The 12,661-nt window shown below is 46.9% G+C and overlaps 1 protein-coding gene across 1 annotated transcript in view; it reads right to left on the reverse strand.

Moving 5' to 3' along the window:
• ARSG (arylsulfatase G) overlaps window positions 1-9,607 on the reverse strand; it is a 151,167-nt gene extending 141,560 nt beyond the window's left edge. The window contains exon 1 of the mRNA XM_060202625.1: window positions 9,179-9,607. The gene's annotated coding sequence lies outside the window, so the exon portion shown is untranslated. The remainder of the gene's footprint in view (window positions 1-9,178) is intronic.
• Window positions 9,608-12,661: the final 3,054 nt, after the last annotated feature.

A 12,661-nucleotide genomic window follows, 5' to 3' on the forward strand; every position in this document is an offset into this window, starting at 1 on the left:
ACTAGTTGATGACATTTGTTATTGAATAGTCTTAGGCCTGTTCTGACTTCTAAGTAAACACAAAGTCTCACTGTGCCAACAGGTGGGCAATCTTTTCCTATAAACACCCAGATAATGTCAGGCTTTAGGGCTATACCAATGCTGCCCTTTTTGTTAAAAGCAGCCAGAAACAAGTAAATGACTGAGCATGAATGTTTCAGTAAAAATGTACGTCCGGGGGCTAGGTGGTGGTGCACCTGGTTGAGCACACATGTTACAAAGTGCAAGGACCTGGGTTCAAAACCCCCAGTCCCCACCTGCAGGGGGAAAGCTTCATGGGTGGTGAAGCAGGGCTACAAGTGTCTCTCTGTCTCTCTCCCAGTCTCTTTCTCCTGCTTCTCTCTCAATTTATGGCGGTCTCTATCCAATAAATAAAGATAATAAAAAAGTTTTTTTAAAAAAAATGCACGTCCACCACTGGAGTTGAAATTTTAAGAGATTATCACATCATGACACTGTTACTGTTTTTTTTTTTCCCAATCGCATAAAAAAACGTCCATTTTAGGGGGTCGGGCAGTAGCTCAGCAGGTTAAGCACACATGCTGCGAAGCGCGAGGACCGGTGCAAGGATCCCAGTTCGAGCCTCCAGCTCCCACCTACAGGGGGTCACTTCACAGGAGGTGAAGCAGGTCTGCAGGTGTCTATCTTTCTCTCCCCCTCTCTGTCTTCCCCTCTGTTGTTATAATTTGGAGGCTCCAGCTGGCCAGGCTAGCTTCACGACCCTCAGACACACGGCTGGGCAGGGAAGCTGTATTTCTTTATTCAGGAACAACGATTTATAAACTAAGACAAACTAATCACCAAACAGAACTCTCCTGCCTCCTTTCCCCGCAGTGGCGCCAAGCACTCTCGAACTCTGCAACTCTGGAACTCTCTCGGGGTTCCTTGGGGGCGGGGACAAGCGGGCCTGCGAAACTAGCAGGACTGAACCAATTTTCTTGGCAGGGGGAGAGCTAGAACAACCCAATGTAAAGCATACAACACCCCTCCTCTCTCCACTTCTCTCTGTCCTAGCCAACAACGACATCAATAACAACAATAGTAATAACCACAACAACAATAAAACAAAACAAAACAAGGACAACAAAAAGGGAAAAAAAATGGCCTCTAGGAGCAGTGGATTCATGGTGCAGGCATTGAGCCCCAGCAGTAACCCTGGAGCAAAAAAAAAAAAAATCCATTTTTATTATTAGCTTGCAAACTGTAAAGAACAGTAGGAAGTTGGCTAACCTAGAGAGGGATCTGGTTTGTGATGTTCACTCCAAGCATCTAGAATATGAACGGATCAGAACTCCCTGTGATCCCAATTCTAAACCATCCTGACTGCAGGAACAGATCCCTGGGACCTACGTGCACAGATGACAGGAGACACGGGAGGAGATAGGAAGCAGCTCAGAGCACAGGCTCAGGTCTTAACTTTCTGTGACCAATTCTGAGTTAGCCTTGCTGACAGAAAGTTTTAGTATAAAAGTACCATTTCCCGCCCCCAGGTATAACTATCCCAAACATAAGATGAGTTAAGATCATTGTTCTTTGAAGAAGGACAAATGTATCCTTAGCAGATACCATGTTTCCACGACGCAAAGCCTTTGAACAGTAGAGTTAAAAGGTGTTACCTTTAGCTTTTTTTTTAACTTAATGCTGTGTTTTATTAATTTTTTTTGCCTCTGTGTTGTGCATTTTTTCCCTTTAGCTTAACTTAAGTCTAAGTTAATATATCTGTGCCTACAAGTTTTTTTTTATTACATCTAGGTTCCCATGCTCCTTTTCAAAAATTCCATATCAGATAAAATCGTGAATCTTTGTCTTAAAGAAAAGCTTCCAGTCGCAGGCTTACTGATAGTGATCTCGTTGCAAAGCCATTGCCTTTATTTATTTATCGAACAGGCCATGGCCGGTGCGCCGCTATGTTCCATCGCTGGGGAGCCAGAGACGACCCGAACTGCCCCTGCGGCTCCAGACAGACTATGACCCACATAGTCAACGACTGCCACCTCTCCAGATTCAAAGGAGGTCTCGAAACTTGACATCAGGCTCAACCTGACGCTGTTGACTGGCTACAGAAGAAGGGTAAACGCTAGAAGAATTTATTTATTTATTTATTTTCAGTAGTTCTGAATACTACTTAAAATGACCAACTTTGTGGTCCGGGAGGTGGTGCAGTGGATAAAGCATTGGATTCTCAGCCGTGAGGACCTGAGTTCGATTCCCGGCAGCACATGTACCAGAATGATGTCTGGTTCTTTCTCTCCTCCTATCTCTCTCATGAAAAAATAAATAAAGTAAGTAAGTAATTCTTAAAAAAAAAAAGATCAACTTAAAGACGATTCAGACATACAGCATATGTATTTTAAGGTAACTCCCACAACTTCACACTGCTGTAAGGAGAAGCTATCCTGGCTTTAAAATCATGAATTATTCCCAACAGGTGGGCCGGCCCTCCCTGTATAAGTAAGGAAACTAGCTCCCCCTGGTGTTCTGCTTTTGTAATAACTCCTCCCTGGAGATGCAGAACAAAAACTGGCAAATTCAGGAACTTTTAATTTTGCTTTTGATATGTGGGGGAAAAAATCTCGGGGCCGGTGGTGGTACACCTGGTTGAGTGCACATGTTACAATGCGCAAGGATCAGGGTTCAAGTCCCCAGTCACCACCTGCAGGGGGGAAGCTTTGTGAGTAATGAAGCAGTGTTACAGGTGTGTCTCTGTCTCTCTCCCTCTCTATCTCCCCCTACTCTCTAGATTTCTGGCTGTCTCTATACAATAAATAAATAAACATAGCTTAAAAAAATTTTTTTAAATCTCACATCTGAATCAAAATGAATCCCACGATTCTGGATTTCTTTTTATATATATAATTTTTTATATATTTATTTATTTACCCTTTTTATTGCCCTTGTTGTTTTTTATTGTTGTAGTTGTTATTGGTGTCGTCATCACTGTTAGATAGGACAAAGAGAAATGTAGAGAGGAGGGAAAGACAGAGAGGGGGAGAGAAAGACAGACACCTGCTTCACCGCCTGTGAAGTGACGCCCCTGCAGGTGGGGAGCCGGGGGCTCGAACCAGGATCCTTATGCCGGTCCTCGAACCAGGATCCTTATGCCGGTCCTTGCGCTTGGTGCCACCTTCTGTTTTACTTTCTTATTAGATCACACAAACAAAGCAGAACTCAAAACTCTGGAGGCCTGGGGTCTGGTTCCATTTTTTCCATTGATTTAGTTACAAGTTAGCTACTTACCACAGAGTTTATGTCCTCAGCTGCAAAACAGATTGAACAGTATCCATATTACTAACACTTGACAACTCTGCTCTCCCAGAATGAAAACCCACTGAAAAGCACCACCAGGCCTTTGGCAATGGGAAGAGAGGGTGAAAAGATCAGCCACAACTCAATGCTAACGACCAGAGAAAGAAAAGCCGGGGTAGACTGACAGGACCACACCTGACTAAAAAGCTCATCCTGTGCAAAGCCAACAGCAAAGGAAACCTCCATCAAATCCCAAGCACAACCTGCCGAGAGATGATATTTGAGAAGCATATACCCAAGAAGTCAATATCTCCAGTATATAGGAATGCATATAACTCAGCAATAAAAATCAGGTTAAAAAATAATAAAGCGGGAGTTGGTGGTAGCGCAGCAGGTTGAGCACAGGTGGCGCAAAGCACAAGGATCCCGGTTTGAACCCCGGCTCCCCACTTGCAGGGGGAGTCGCTTCACAAGCATTGAAGCAGGTCTGCAGGTGTCTGTCTTTCTCTCCCCCTCTCTGTCTTCCCCTCCTCTCTCCATTTCTTTCTGTCCTATCCAACAATGACGACGTCAACAACAACAATAACTACAATAACAATGAAAAACAAGGGCAACAAAAGGGAAATAAATAAGTAATTTTAAAAGAATTTTTTTTAAAAAATGTCTGTGGCCTTGGGAGAACCAGTGCAGTTTCTAATGGAAGGAACGGGGACACCATTCTGGTGGTGGGAACAGTGCAGAATTATACTTGTTATCTCATAATTTTGTAAATGATATATTTTTTAAATATATATATATTAAGAGGGAGTCGGGCGGTAGCACAGCAGGTTAAGCGCACGTGGCATGAAGCACAAGGACCAGCATGAGGATCTCGGTTCGAGCCCCCGGCTCCCCACCTGCAGGGGAGTCACTCCACAGGCAGTGAAGCAGGTCTGCAGGTATCTATCTTTCTCTCCCCCTCTCTGTCTTCCCCTCCTCTCTCCACTTCTCTCTCCTATCTAATAATAACGACATCAGTAACAACAATAATAACTATAACAACAAGGGTAACAAAAGGGAAAATAAATAAATATAAATATATATATATTAAGAACAGAAATACCATATGATACAGCTGTTCTACTTCATGGTATTTATTTGAAGAACACAAAACATGGCTGCAGAAAGATATATGCAGCAGTCCGGGTGGTGGCACAGTGGATAACGTGTTGGGACTCTCAAGCTATGAGGTCCCAAGTTCAATCCCCAGCAGCACATGTACCAGAGTGATGTCTGGTTCTTTCTCTCTCTCCATTTATCCCTCTCATTAATAAATAAATAAAATATTTTAAAATAATAAAGATATATACACCCTTTGTGTTCATATATCATTATTTACAGCACCACGATATGGATCTTGTATCCAATGATGGATAAATAGATCAAGAAGGTGTGTTGTGTGTAACACACACACACACACACACACAGGAATACTACTCAGCTATTAACAAGGCAAAACACCGTCTTGTGCAACAGCGTGGATAACACTATCTTAAACACAAGTAACAAGCAAATTCCATCAGTGGCTCCTAGTAATACAAGAGAGGATTGAATCTCTTAATGGACTAAGTCAGACAGACGAGGCAAGTACTACCTGATTTCATTCCGTGGAAAGTAAGCAAAACAGGTAAACAGATGCAGGAAACAGAGTGGCGGTGGGGAGAAGGTTGGCTGGCAGCTGCTATGGGTAGAGGGTCAAGTGGACGGGGGTGGACGGAAACTAAACTTTTGGTGGAGGTCATATTGCAGTGTTGACTGATGTGGGGATACCAAGCTGTAGCTAAAACGCCACCACAACAAAGAATCATTCTGGGGAGGCGGAGCAGTGACAAAGTGAAAGGACCCTCGCAAGTATCCCGGTTCGAGCCCACCTGTGTGGGGGGTGTCACTTCACAAACGGTGAAGCAGGTCTGTGGGTGTCTCTCTCTCACCCTCTGAATCTCCCACTCCCCTTTCACTTTCTCTCTGTCCTGTCCAATGGAAATGGAAAATGGGGGACCAGGCAGAGTGCATCTGGTTAAGCGCACATAGCACAAAGATCCGAGTTCGAGCCCTGGCTCCCCACCTGTTGGGGGGGGGGGTGGTGGTCACAAGCAGTGAAGCAGGTCTGCAGGTGTCTCCCTCTCTAACTCTCCCTCCTCTCTCTGTTTCTCTCTGTCCTATTAAATAACATGGAAAATGGTCTCCAGGAGCAGTAGATTCATAGTGCTGATACTGAGCCCCAACAATAACTCTGGAGGCAAAAATAAATAAATAAAAAGACAGAGAGAGCGAGAGAAAAATCACCACCAGGAGCAAGGGATTTGCAGTGGTGGCAATGACTCCCATCAATAACCCTGGAGAAAAAGAAATTCTGGGGGGGCAGCGGGGAGATAGCATAATGGTCATGCAAACAGACTCTCATGCCTGAAGCTCCAAAGTCCCAGGTTCAATCCCCCACCACCATAAGCCAGAGCTGAACAGTGCTCTGGTTAAAAAAAATTTTTTTTAAGTTTTGTATTAATATCAAGGTAGTGTTTAATATCAACATGGACTCAGTGTACTACAAAGTCTGCATGGCTTTCTTAAAAAAAAGTTAGGGGTTGGGTGGTGGCACACCTAGTTGAGTACACGACACAGTGGTCAAAGACGCAGGTTCAAGTCCCCTTTCCTCACCTGCAGGGGGGAAGCTTCACAAATGATAAAGCAATGCTACCACTGTCCCTCTTCCTCTTTATTCCTCCTTCTCAATTTCTTATTTTATATTTTTTATTTTTTTTGTTGTTTTTCTTTTATTTATTTCCTTTTGTTGCCCTTGTTGTTTCAGCATTGTAGTTATTACTGTTGTCGTTGTTGGACAGGACAGAGAGAAATGGAGAGAGGAGGGGAAGACAGAGAGGGGGAGAGAAAGACAGACACCTGCAGACCTGCTTCAATGCCTGTGAAGTGACTCCCCCTGCAGGTGAGGAAGCCGGGGGCTCGAACTGGGATCTTATACCAGTCCTTGCATTTTGTGCCACCTGCACTTAACCCGTGGCGCTACCGCCCAACTCGCTATATTTTTTCTTTCCTGAGGGGATTCATGGTTTATAGTTGAGAGTAAAATCCAGTAGTTGTCCATGTGTAACATGTCAGTTTTCCACATAACACTCTGACCCCCACTAGGTCCTCCTCCGCCATCCTGTTCCAGGACCGGAACCCGCCCCCACCCCACAGTCCTTTACATTGGTGCCATACTCCCTCAATTTTCTATTTCTACCCAAAATATAGAAAAAATGAAAACATCTCCCGTATTAACTCAGCCTCATGGCATTATATTCCACGTAGACCAGAGATGGCACTAAGCTGTGCTGCTGTGCCCAACACCCCCACCACCACCCACCACACACACAGATGCTCCCCCAGACAGCTTAGAGTCACAAGGTGGCGAAACTCAAGGGCACACCCAGACTTGACGACTCAGCACCACCAGGGACCATGTGGTGGTGCACTTTGTTGAACACACACATTCCAGTGGCAAGGACCCGGGTTCAAGTCTCCCCATCCCCACCTGCAGGGGGAAAGCTTCCCAAGTGGTGAAGCAGGGCTGCGGCTGTCTCTCTGTCTCTCTCCCTCTATCTCCCCATTCCTCTTGATTTCTGGCTGTCTCTATCCAATAAATAAAGATAGTAAAAAATGAAAGACAGCAGGGGGCCAGGTGGGGGCACGCTTAGTTGAGTGCACGTGGTACAACGCACAAGAACCCGGATTCAAGACCCTGATCCCCACTTGCAGGGGGACAGCTTCAGGAGTGTCGAAGCAGGGATGCAGGTGTCTCTCTGTCTCTCTCCTTATTTCCCCATCGCCCCCTCAGTGTCTTTCAGTACCCCAATAAATAAATAAATAAATATTTTTCTGCCTGCACTACGAATCCACTGCTCCTGGCAAACTTTTCTTTCTTTTTTCTTTAATATCCTTATTTATTTTATTTATTATCGGATAGAGACAGAGAGAAATTGAGAGGAGAGGGGAAGATAGAGAGCAAGAGAGGGAGACACCTGCAGCCTTGCTTCACCACTCGTGAAGCTTTCCCTTGCAAGTGGGGACCAGGAGCTTGAACCTGGGTCCTTGTGCCCAGTAATGTGTGCGCTTAACCAGGTGCACCACTGCCTGGCCCCTCTTTTTTTTCAGATTTTTTTTTCTTTATTGGGGGATTAACGTTTCGCAGTCGACAGCAAATACAATAGTTTCTACATGCATAACATTTCTCAGTTTTCCACACAATACAACCCCACTAGGTCCTCTGAGACTTTTCTTTTCCATTGTTGTTATTGTTGTCATTATTGTTGTTGCCACTGCAGTTGTAGAACAGGACAAAGAGAAACTGAAAGAGGAAGGGAAGACAGAGGGGGAGAGAAAGACAGACACCTGCAGACCTGCTTCACCGCCTGTGAAGTGACTCCTCTGCAGGTGGAGAGCCGGGGGCTCGAACCGGGATCCCTGTGCTTCACACCATGTTCACTTAACCTGGTGCGCTACCGCCCCACCCCTATAAATAAAATATATTTTTAAAGACTCTGCATGAGCAACGAATACCATTAAACGCCTTGATGAATTTCACTACTACGTGTTGACATGTCAGTTTTGGGTTTTTGTTTTTTGGTTTTTGCATCAGTAGGTGTACACAGCCACGTAAGAATACAAATTCACGGGAGTAGGGTCGTAGCGCAGTGGGTTAAGCGCAGGTGGCGCAAAGCGTAAGGACCGGCGTAAGGATCCTGGTTCGAGCCCCCGGCTCCCCACCTGCAGGGGAGTCGCTTCACAGGAGGTGAAGCAAGTCTGCAGCTGTCTGTCTTTCTCTCCCCCTCTGTCTTCCCCTCCTCTCTCTGTTTCTCTCTGTCCTGTCCAACAACAACAACAACAGCTATGACAACAATAACAACTACAACAAGCACAACAAGGGCAACAAATAGGAAAAAATAGCCTCAAGGAGCAGTGGATTCATGGTGCAGGCACCGAGCCCCAGCAATAACCCTGGAGGCAAAAAAAAAAAAAATCCAAATTCACTGGTTTTGCATAATGGTTATGCAAAGAGACTTTCTTCTTATTGTTATTATTATTAATTATTCCTTTAGTTGCCCTTGTTTTGTTGTTGTAGTTATTGTTGTTGTTGATGTCATTGTCGTTGTTGGATAGGACAGAGAGAAATGGAGAGAGGAGGGGAAGACAGAGAGGGGAGAGAAAGACAGACACCTGCAGACCTGCTTCACCGCCTGTGAAGCGACTCCCCTGCAGGTGGGGAGCCGGGGGCTCGAACCCGGATCCTCACACCGATCCTTGAGTTTTGTGCCACGTGCGCACAGAGACTTTTATGCCTGAAGTTCTCAGGTCCCAAGTTCAATGCCCCACACCGCCATAAACCAGAGCTGAGCAGTGCTTTGGTCAAAAAAAGAAGAAGGAGGAGGAGGAGGAGGAGGAGGAGGAGGAGGAGGAGGAGGAGGAGGAGGAGGAGGAGGAGGAGGAGGAGGAGGAGGAGGAGGAGGAGGAGGAGGAGGAGGAGGAGGAGGAGGAGGAGGAGGAGGAGGAGGAGGAGGAGGAGGAGGAGGAGGAGGAGGAGGAGGAGGAGGAGGAGGAGGAGGAGGAGGAGGAGGAGGAGGAGGAGGAGGAGGAGGAGGAGGAGGAGGAGGAGGAGGAGGAGGAGGAGGAGGAGGAGGAGGAGGAGGAGGAGGAGGAGGAGGAGGAGGAGGAGGAGGAGGAGGAGGAGGAGGAGAAGAAGAATGCAAAGTGACTTCTGCTTCCTGCCCGCGGCACGGTGTGCCCTGGCAGTGCCTCCCCCCCGGGCGGCCTCAGCTCCGGAAGCCTCTCCGCCCCAGGCCCGCGCCCGCGCCCCGCTTACCAACCTCCACGGCGGGCTCGCGGGGAGGGAGCTCCAGGCCCGCGGTGTCCGGGAGGGTCGCCGCGGTGGCCGCGGGGTGCAGCAGGTGGCGCCGGGCCGGCCGGGATGGCCGCCGCTCCGCCCAGCGGGAAGGGCCCGGGCGCAGGCCCCGCGTTGACCTGCCCAGAGTGCAGGGCCGCACGGGGGCTGCGGGGCTGCGGGGCTGCAGGGCTGCGGGGCTGGGGCGCCCGGCGAACAGCCCGCGGGTGGACCCTGCGCGGCCACTGCGCCCTTGGCCCTTAGTCCCTCCCTGGGCCGGACAGTCGTTTTCCGGCCTCGCCGCTGTTGGCAAAGCCTGCGTGGGTTTCTGTGGCTGCCTGGAAACCTTTTTCTTTTCTTTCTTTCTTTTTCTTTTCTTTTTCTGACACCAGGGATATCTCTAGGGTTCTGAGCCCGCACGATTCCGTCACTCCCATGGAATGCTTATTATTATTATTATTATTATTATTATTATTATTATTATTATTATTATTATTTAAAGACTGGCGGGGGTGAGGGCGGGCGGTAGCACAGCGGGTTAAGCGCACGTGTTGCGAAGCACAAGGGCCGGCGTCAGGATCCTGGTTCCAGCCCCCGGCTCCCCACCTGGCATTCCCATGTGCCAGCCAGAGGTCCAAACCTGGTCGTGATGCACAGTGGAGGGTGGACTCTACCGGATAAACCACCTCCCGCCCCCCCTGAAAAACATTGTTTTAGAACTAGAAGTTGGCAAAAAAAGAAGCAGGGGAGTCGCTTCACAGGCGGTGAAGCAGGTCTGCAGGTGTCTTCCCCTCCTCTCTCCATTTCTCTCTGTCCTATCTAACAATGACAACATCAATGATAACAATAATAACCACAACAGTAAAAAAAAAAAACAATAGGGAAAATAAATATTTTTTAAAAAATTTTTAAAAAGTGAAGCAGGTCTGCAGGTGTCTTTCTCTCCCTGTCTTCCTCTCCCCTTCTCAATTCCTCTTTCATCCCCAACTAAAAAAAAAAAAAGGCCACAAGAACAGTGGATTCGTAGTGCAAGCAACGAGGTCCAGGAATAACCCTGGAGGCAAAATAAAACGAGAGAAAGGGGGGAGAGAGGGAGAGAGGGAGAGAGAGAGAGAGGGAGAGAGAATGGCACATCCCGTAGTACGCACCTGTTCCAGTGTGCAAGGACTCAGGCTCAAACCCAGGCTCCCCACCTGCAGGGCAGGACACAACAGGTTTTGCATGTGTCTTGCTATCTCCCGCTTTCCTCTCCATTTCTCTATCAAAAAAAAATAATGAAAATAGTTTTTAAAAAGAAAGACAGCAACAACTAGGGCAACAAAAAGGGGGGAAAATGGCCTCCAGGAGCAGTGGATTCATGGTGCAGGCACCGAGCCCAGCAATGACCCTGGAGGAAAAAAAAAAAAAAAGACAGACAGCAGAGCACCATTGGACGCCACCACTTGAGTAGATTCCCGTATAGGGGCATTCCCATGTGCCAGCCAGCGGTTCAAACCCTGGTCCTGATGCACCATGGAGGGTGGACTCTACCAGATAAACCACCTCCTCCTGCCCCCCCTGAAAAACAACTTTTTAGAACTAGAAGTTGGCAAAAAAAAAAAAAAGTGTGCCCTTTGGGACAAAGTGGACAGAACTAGGGTGATTACACTTAGCAAAATAAAGGTAATTTTATTTTATAAAGGTAAAAAGATAATTTCACTCATGTGGAATCTAGAGCACTGGTACACGTGAACTTGTGGAAAGAAAGAAAAAAAAAAAAAACAGAAGCAAGGGGCCGAGTGGTAGTGCACCTGGTTAAGCACACATACTATGCACAAGGACCTGGGTTCTGGGTTCAAGCCACGGGTCCCCACCTGCAGGGGGGAAGCTTCACAAGTTGTGAAGCAGGTCTGCTGGTGTCTTTCTTCCTCTCTACCTTCCTCTCCCCTCTCAATTTCTACTTGTCCTAACAAGTATAATAGAAAGGAAAAGGAAAAAAAAATAATGGAAAAAATGGCTGCTGGGAGCAGTGGATTGGCAGTGCTGGTACTGAGCCCCGGTGATAACCCTGGTGGCAAGAAAAATTAAAAAAAAAAAGCAAACTATTTGTAAGACATGTCAACTATGATGGTTATTTTTGGAAGGTGGAGGGTGAGAACACAGAGCTTAGGTGATGAGTGTGGGGTGGAACTATAAACTATGTTTCTACAATCTTGTAACCTACAACTAATCACGAATAAAACTAAAAATATGGGAGGGGGTAGACAGCATAATGGTTATGTGAAGAAGCTTTCATGCCTGAAGCTCCAAAGTCCCAGGTTCAATCTCCCGCACCACATAAACCAGAGCTGAGGGAGTCAGGCGGTAGCACAGCAGGCTAAGCACAGGTGTTGCAAAGCAAAGGACCGGCATAGGCATAAGGATCCCAGTTTGATCCCCCGGCTCCCCACTTGTAGAGGAGTCGCTTCACAAGCGGTGAAACAGGTCTGCAGGTGTCTGTCTTTCTCTTCCCCATTTATCTTCCCCTCCTCTCTCCATTTCTCTCTGTCCTATCTAACAATGATGACATCAATAACAACAACAACTACAACAATAAAAAACAAGGGCAACAAAAGAGAATAAATATTAAAAAAAAAAGAGCTGAGCTGCTCTGGTAAAAATTAATTAACTAAAATAAAATAATAAATTATAATAATAATAAAGATTGAGGCAGAGCACTCACTGGCAGTGACCTTGTCTTTCATGCACGGCCTAGGTTCCAGTCCCAACACTACCTGCAAGAAACTGGACCAGGAGACTCCAGGGTTGTGCGTCCCCTCCCGCTACCACCCAAAATCTTTATGAATCTTTATAGTGACAAAACTGTGTTCTATCTCTAAGGTAAATACCTGTGGGGGGCATGGTCGAGACTCGCACATACACCGTGTATTTCAGGGTTAGGTGGGAGGCTTTTTCTTCTAGATGTTATGAAGTTTTCAATCTATTCCCCACGGTGGAAAGCCAGCTGATGCTCAAACCATCAAAAGAACAGATATTCTTTTCCCTTTCTTCTTCTTCTTTTTTTTTTTTGAGATAAAGGAGAGAGGCAGAAGAGAGTGTAAGAGGCCGCAGCACTGAGAAACATCTTTCAGTGTGGGAGGTGACACGAAGGCTCAAGTCTGGATTGTGACGTCAATGGCAAAGCAGTGTGCCGTCAAGTGACTGAGCTGTTCTGCCGTCCCCGTCATGGGCATTCTTTACAGGCAAGTGAACATTTCACAATGCAAAGGGTGCAAGGTAAAGGTAGCAGAGTAAGTCTAACACCTGTTCTAGGTAGAGAGAAAAGGTGGCGACACTCACTAACACAGGGACCGGGGACCATAGTGATTCAAACTGCAAGATGCTTGCAGGGCAAACTGCAGTGCACAGCCACCCCCAACCACCACCACCACACGCTGTCCGACTAAGGGCCGGTGCTATTTTCACTTGTAAATGTCCTTGGGAGGA

The sequence above is a fragment of the Erinaceus europaeus genome, chromosome 12 (genome assembly GCF_950295315.1).
Source record: "Erinaceus europaeus chromosome 12, mEriEur2.1, whole genome shotgun sequence".
In the NCBI taxonomy this organism is placed as follows: Eukaryota; Metazoa; Chordata; class Mammalia; order Eulipotyphla; family Erinaceidae; genus Erinaceus; species Erinaceus europaeus.